The sequence below is a fragment of the Oryzias latipes genome, chromosome 11, assembly GCF_053564925.1.
Source record: "Oryzias latipes strain Hd-rR chromosome 11, Olatipes_Hd-rR_3.1".
In the NCBI taxonomy this organism is placed as follows: Eukaryota; Metazoa; Chordata; class Actinopteri; order Beloniformes; family Adrianichthyidae; genus Oryzias; species Oryzias latipes.
The window spans coordinates 847,245-855,156 of record NC_136247.1 but is presented as its reverse complement, the minus strand read 5'-3'; the positions used below and the strand labels follow the sequence as shown (position 1 = coordinate 855,156).

The 7,912-nt window shown below is 41.4% G+C and overlaps 1 long non-coding RNA gene across 1 annotated transcript; it reads right to left on the bottom strand.

The window, feature by feature from the left end:
• Positions 1-2,403: 2,403 nt before the first annotated feature.
• Positions 2,404-4,633, bottom strand: LOC105355171 (uncharacterized). Its single transcript, XR_909652.4, has 4 exons — positions 4,499-4,633; positions 3,652-3,810; positions 3,239-3,323; positions 2,404-2,752 (listed from the first exon to the last, which is right to left on the bottom strand). It is a non-coding gene; the product is annotated as an uncharacterized LOC105355171 (long non-coding RNA).
• Positions 4,634-7,912: the final 3,279 nt, after the last annotated feature.

Sequence of the window (7,912 nt, the reverse complement as noted above, 5' to 3'; positions counted from 1 at the left end):
GTTTCCTGTTTTATTTTGAAAGTTCTCCTGTCTTGTCTGTTTTCTTGAGTTTTACTTCCTTTGGTCCCCATCTGCCCTGATCGTGTTCACCTGTGTCTTGTCTGCCCTGTCTGTATTTAAGTCATGTCTTTGCCTTCCTCCTGTGCTGGTTCATTAGTCTTGTCATGGTGTTTCATGTCATGCTGTTTCATGTCATGCTGTCTCTTGCCACGTTCCACGTTCCATGTTTCATGTTCCTCGCCACGTCAAGTAAGTTTTGTTTGTTCAGAAATCCTGCTCTGCAGCGCTTTGTGTTTGGTTTTTGTTTATTAAAACCCTTAGTCCCTGATCCTCGTGCCTCCGCCTCCTGCCACCGTCCAAAAACATGCTCCATAGGTTAATTGGTCACTCTAAATTGTCCATAGGTGTAAATGTGAGTGTGCATGGGTAAGGCCTGCACAACATACCTCAAACTTATCGTTATCGCGACATCAAGGTGTGCAATATGCATACTGCAAAAAACGGCGAAAATCACAATAAATGGTTACCTTAAATGTGCTAGAACAAACTCATGGCAGCTTGAAATATTGAACAAATGAAATCTATGCATTTAACCAATCGGAAGGACCTGTTTACGTTGTTGATCAATCAGATGAGCCCTTTTATGTTTGATGTTTGCCTCGACAAGGGTCATTTAGATTATAATTTTTAAACTGTTGCATTAAAAATGGAAATTATGTTTTTGGTTGTTTTGCTATTTGTTTATATACCGCAAATTATATCGTCATCGCAATATAATTCACCAATAACGCATATTGCGAGTTTTCCTCATATCGTGACCCCAAAAGGGACAAACGGAAGAAAATGAATGAATGAATGAATGACTGAATGAATATAGGGGGCGCCCTATGAGGCAGTGCGCCTAATGTGTAGATGTGGGGCATAGAAGAAGGCAACGTGAGAAAGGGGGAGAGAAGTATGGGCGTCGTTCTTTGTGCAGTAGTTAGAGTGAAGCTGCCAATCCTTACAAATTCATTAAGGGAGTGGTAAGCAGAGGAGTAGCTTGTCCACCCTTGTATACAGCATTGTAGCCTGCCTACTTAAGTAAGCCCTGGCTGTGGCCTGGGGAACGCTCAACGTTGCGGAATGCTGGAACGCCGCGGAATGTTAACCCCGCCAACATAATGCTGCAGAATATTTACCCCGGCCACATTGAGCTCCTGTAAGTGATTCTGCTTTGTCAGCGCACTTGGCGGTCTTCTTCATTTTCATGCGCGCTGAAGCAACAGAGATCTTTTCAAAATGGAGGAACGCATCAACCAAAAAACGGGAAGTTAATAAAAAGAAAACTCTTGTGCTTTTCCACCACAATTATTCCGTTACACTGCAGATGAGGCTATTATTTCGTATTTTCAAATTTATTGTGCTTTTTTCCTGCCGTTCTTATTTAAGTGGTTCAGGTTTTACACAGAGCTAGTTTAGTTTGCTTAAGCTTGCGGCTCTCCTGGGACTTTCTGTCAAGCTATTGGTGTCTGCCAAAGTCCATAAAACTTTGTTTGTTTGTTTTTTTCACTTGTATTATTTCTGTCTTTGTATAGAGACACATTACAGTTTTATTGGACGATGAAAAAAACAATGCCTGGGTGTGTGTGAAGGTTCACTATTAGTCAATGGACAAAGATGGAGTTTCTTGCAAGAACTTCTAATATATTTCTTTCTTCAACATTCCAACCAATTAATCTAATTACAAAACAGGAAAACAGAAACCAAACAAAAACATATAATACAAAAATAGTCTTCAACAAAAAGTGGACTAAATGTCTTGGTGCCTCTGTCAGTTCTCCTCCCCCTCCCCTCTCTGCTTGGCACCTGATGCGACACAGCTGCGACCACTCAACTCATCACCGGTCTGCCTTCTTAAGGAGATCCAGTTCCATTATTCACTGTCACGCCACAAGCCTCTGCCGATCCTCCAGTCACGCCACGAGCCACGACGTATCCACCAGTGACGCCACGAGCCGCAGCTTACCCTCTATCCTCGTCGTGGGTCCTCCTTGGATTCGACTGCTTTGCCTAAAACCTACACTGTAAACCAGAATAAGTTCAGTGAACTCAAAATTTTTGAGGAAACAGACTACATAATAATTTTAAGTTAACTTACTTAAAAAGTATAAGTTAATTTGAACTTAAAATTTTTGAGTTGAATAAAATAAAATAATTTAATTAACTTTTTCTTTAATTAACTTAAAGATTCTTACTTTACTGAACTAGCATATTTTGATTGTATTGAACCTTAATACATTTGTTAATTAACTAAAAATTTTAATATATCTCGACTCAAAATTTATCTTTTGAAGTCTAAACTAATTCTTATTTATCCTTCTTAGTCAGGGCCATTCTTACAAAAGAAAAACTGAGGCAGAATTGTAATTGCAAATTTATTTTTAAACCACCGTGCACCAATCTTTTTTACACCATTTCCTTATACAACTTTATTAAAAAAGCATTCTGCATTTCAAGAAAAGCAAAAATTGAGTATCAGCCTTTTTTTTTTACACTTTTCCCACATAAAACTGCATTTTCTTAGGCTGCCCTTTCCCTACAAACATTAACGCTCAAAAAAATACCCATTTGGGAATGTCGCCTACCACAAGCTCATCTTCCACCACAACTGCTGTGCTGAGCGGACAGAAATGAACTGAACTTGTGTTGTTGTTGCTGACGGTCAGAATGCCAACAGAGGTGCTGCTGATGTCTCTGGTGACTCTTTAATCTGTAAAGAAAAAAAACTGTGTAGTATTAAAGAGAGTGAATTGATCGTTTGAGGGAAGAAAACTTTATGCAAAAACTATAACCTGAAATTGAATGACATTTTAAGACAATTAAAGAGATTTTAAGTGTCCACAAGAAGGAGGGATCCTCCCCCAGGACGGACAGGCCATGTACCAAAACTCATAGAGAAGAATTAAATTTTCTATCTTAACAACCACATATTTAAAGTCCAAAAGATTGTCTTCATCCAGATGAAATAGGGGACGGCTGGGGGCGTGAGACGAGCCAGAGGCAGGATCCCCAGCCAGGTGTAGGAGCACAGATGAGCTGGAGTGCAACATTTTTGGAGACTATGTGCTTTGCCACACAACTGCTTTGGCATGACTTTCTGGTTAAGTTATATTGCCGACACAGTTGGAGCATTCACCAGCACACTGTCACTGGTACTATTTAGTGAATAAAACATTATCCACCATAAAGTACTTACATTCCAAACTTTGAAGAATTGTGGGTCCTTCTCACGTTTGTATATTGGAAGCCAGTACAGGACAGGAATCAGCAGTCTGCTCTTGCTGCACAGAGACAAATACAAATTAATATGGCAAACATATTTCAAATGACTTCACCCTTGTCTTGATCAGTTCAGTTCATCTAGTCTTTTAAATTATCTTTAAATTGTTCTGTTATTTAAAAAATACACTAAACATAAGATGACATTACATTTTAATCTACAAATGCATTGGGATCAACGTTGAAATTTTTTTCTCCAGTAAAGTAAACATTTGCAGACATTCACTGAATTAGAAACCCTCGGTGATTAATATGAACCGACCCAAGTCAGTCCCTTATTTTAGCTATACTAATGCATAATGTTGATTATGCCATGCAGTTGCACCTCACCTGTTTATCATAAAGCTGCAGAAAGTTGCATAGAAACCTGCTGGTTCGTGCTGCCTTCTGTCTCAACAAGATCAGTATCCTCTGCGTCTGTCTGTCCAGGTCAAAATAAAACTGTTTTTGCAGGTTGACATTTGTGATGCGATGAAACTCAACACACATCTACAAAAAAAAAAATGTTAAACACATGTTAAACACATGTTAAACACACGCTACCAGTAGCTTTTTCAAGCTACTGGTAGCTTGGAAAAACCGCTGCATTTTACAATGGCCTCAATACTCTGTCCACAATATGTAATCTATGATACATATTAATATTTTTTTAATACGTGTGCATTAGCTAGAATCACATTTCAGAAGATATGTTTTCATAAGGACAAACCGGAGACAAAACTGTTGGGGAGGACTGTGAGGATGGAGGACTGTATTGCTGATTCGGGTTAGGAGTTTAACCGTAAACAAGATGGGGTGTCGGTCAGGACACAGGGAGGAGGAAAAAGGAGAGATGACTCCACTTATCAGACGTTCTGCATTTATTCCTTTGCTGAATATTCCAATTTAGTCTGTAAACAACAAAATCCTCTCATCACTAAATAAATAACACAAATAGCCCTGCTGTAAATAAATAAATAACATAAAACAAGGATAACTGACTCAGTATGTCATTATGAAATAAACTCCATATAGGCAAAATGATAGGTAAATTGGCAACCTCCAGAAGAGGCAAAATATAATCAAATCTGCTTTAAACCTCATAGAAACAGTGACAACAGTGACACCTAGCGGCCGAGAAAACAACTGCACGAATAAAACGAGTGAAGCATATAAAACAAAGGATTCAAACACTTACTTTTTTCTCAGTTACTTAATATTGAAAATACAGCCACTGGAATGAACTGTGGTGTTAGACAGGGTTTTTTGGCAACTGAAGTCTCTCTCTGCTGCTGGCCCAGAGCACATGGAAACAGGAACTAGCTCAACAAATCCAGAAAACCACCGAAGAAGAAAGGAACTCGGCATCACTTCCTGTGATGTCATCAACAATGGGCTGAGCCTTCACAACAGCCGCCCCCAAATGTGCAAGGCACATTTGCTTCAAATAAACATTAAGTGCAAACTCAAACTAATCTTCCCCAGATGGCAATGCAGGTAACATAACTAAACGAGCAACTGGTCGGGTGTACACATGTCCGTTTATCTCAACATCAGCCGACCGGATGTGTCCATCATCACTCCGATGAATCTTGACAACTCTTCCTATGGGCCAGGAAGCTCGGGGCAGCTGAGGATCAACTAACATGATCACTGCACCCATGTAGAGTTCTGGAGTGGCTGAATGCCATTTCTGCCTGGTCTGCAGGGTGGGGAGGTATTCCCGAACGAATCTTGCCCAAAAGTGGTCAGCGAGCACCTGTGAGTGCCGCCAACGTCTCTGACTCAGGATCTCAGTATCTGGCTAGACCACCTGAGGCAGCGAGCCGTCAGGCCGCCCCATCAGGAGACTGTTAGGTGTCACAGGGTCAATGTCTGCCACGTCTGAGATGTAGCCCAGAGGTTTAGAGTTAAGGAATGACTCCACCTCCAAGAGCACAGTGAGAAGCACTTCCTCGTAGACTGGTTGGGCTCCAACAGATGTGTATAGGGCCGTCTTCACAGAACGAATTTCCCGCTCCCACACACCACCAAAGTGTGGAGCTGCTGGTGGGTTGAAGTGAAACCTAATTTTCAGCTGAGCAAGCTGTTGCTGTAGGCCAGGTTCCATGCTTGTAAAGGCCTCCTTGAGTTCACGTTCTCCACCTTTGAAGTTGGTCCCCCGATCAGACCAAATCTCCGCTGGTGTCCCACGTCTGGCGATGAATCTTCTTAGGGCCATGAGGTAGGCGTCCACATCCATGCTTCTCAGGAGATCCAGGTGCACTGCTCTGGTTGTCAGCCACTTGAAGATTATTCCCCAACGCTATTCATGGCGTCTGGCCACTTTAACCAGCATTGGACCGAAACAATCTACACCAGTGGAGTAAAAAGCTGGCTTGAATAGTCTCAGGCGAGCAGCTGGCAGGTCTGCCATTTTAGGGATGGCTGGTCTGGCCTTCCAGCGTCGACATTCCACACAGGTGTGCTGGTATTTGCGGATGGCCTCCCTGCCACGTAATATCCAGAATGATCTCCACAACTCCGCAAAGACCCGCTCTGGACCTGGATGGTGGAGGTCTTGGTCGTACCTTTTAATCAGCAGCAGCGTAACTGGATGTGTCGGATCTAGGACGATCGGGTGCAACATTAAGTCACTAAGGCCCTCTAACTTACGCAGCCGACCACCTACTCTTATTAGGCCTGATGACTGGTCCAGCTCAGGAGAGAGGGTAAGTAAGCGGCTGCTAGATGAGACTGACTTTCCTGCTGCTAACAGTTTGTAGTCCTCTGGGAAAGACTCTTGTTGTGCCTGCTGTATGACAAGTTTCTCCGCTTGGCGATACTCTTCGCCGATCGGAGGAGAATCTGAAGGGCTCGATGCATGGAGGGCATGGACTTTAGCCTCGATGCACTCCTGCCAGGTCTTGTAAACAGTAGCATTTTGGCTGCTTGGTGAAGTAACTGCTAAACCACAGAAGGCAGTTTTACGAAGCTCTGTAGAGTCTTCCTGTGGCTCTGTGCTTGGTCTCTCTGGCCAGGTTTCTGGGTCTTGGAGAAGAAAAGGAGGTCCTTATTATTTTAAAATATTTGAAACACAAATCACAACCAAACCATGGGCCAAAAATCGTTTTTGAGTATTAAGCAAACTATATGATACATTTAGTACTTTCTTAACCTGAGCCGAATTCAGGACAAAGTTATAACTGCTACATAACATCATATTAAGATAGCTTGAACATTTTTTATTTATTTATAATTAATTTAATTTGTCAATCAGGTCAAATGTTCTCCTTAGCCGAAAAATTCATTCGACTGGGAGCTGCTCACATGTCTTAAATATTGCAACCATGTTGTTAAATTACAATTAAAACTTACCTCAGTTCTTCTTTTTGTTAACTTGTCCTGTCCAACAGCTGGGCAGACAGATGAGAGCTGAAGGCCTCTTGTGTTGGACATACTTTATTTTAACAACAGGGGCTGAGGTAAAACTTACGTCAGCTCTTAGCGAAAACTTTTATTTTTCAAACGCGCCGGTTCACTAAAAGAAGATCCGAGAACACGTTAGCGTAAGGCAGCTAGCTTAGCCCACATTTGCATTTATAAGGTTACTGCGTGAAATACAAGTTACGCGAAAATATTATCATTACCAAATCACAGAGCCTGTGGTGAAAAGTAGTATAAAAAATGCAATTCCCACTGATACATGATGTGGCTGTGGCTGCCGCTCTGCCAGAGCTAGCGGTTAGTAGCTTGTAGTAACGGTAAGCTAGTTGTAACGGTTAGCTAGTAATAACGCTAATTAGCTAATTAAAAATGTGCGCCAACTAACCCGGTAAACGTAAAACTTTGCCCAAACAACTTATTTTAACCACACGTAATAATTATCTGATGACATACTGCAAAACATACATAATTGTTTAATGACGAACAATATTCGAAGATACAAAGTCGTGGAGGACGTTATGAATACAGGACATATACTAGAAGGAACACCAAAAGAAGCAAAAAATATATAATACAGAGGCGAAAGTCATAAAATAAAATAATACGACTTACCTAAACGTATGTAACTTATCAACTTGGGCTCGCTGCGGCTCGCTTCAGACCTCCGCCATCTTGAAGACTTCTGTGGCTGAGTTCACGTTCATGGACTTTATGACGTCATCACGTCTCTTTACTCATAAGTTTTGACATCAAGGTTTCATTTACTCAAAATGTTTTAGTCCAATGAAGATATAACTGTGGTCAAAGTTGAATCGGCGTATAAGTTTTAAGCTGACTCGACTTGTTTGTTACTTTTGAGTTCTGTGTTTATAAAACTTTTGAGCTCATTGGACTATTCGGGTTTACAGTGTACAGAACCACGACCTGAAAATTAAACTATTTCAACTCACCTCAAAACTCACCTGTGTCTCCTTCCGGGTTTCAGTGTCTGGGTCTGTTTTGTCCCGCTAGCCATGACAGAACGAACTGGCCATACTCCCGACCCAGCTGACCCCTTGCAACAAGGAGCTTTTCTGGAACTTCACTACAACGCCATCTCTGGGATTACTACTCTTCAGGAAGATCTACTTTCTCGAATCCATGTTATCTCACGAACTTTAAATAATATAACCAATCCATCTCTTAA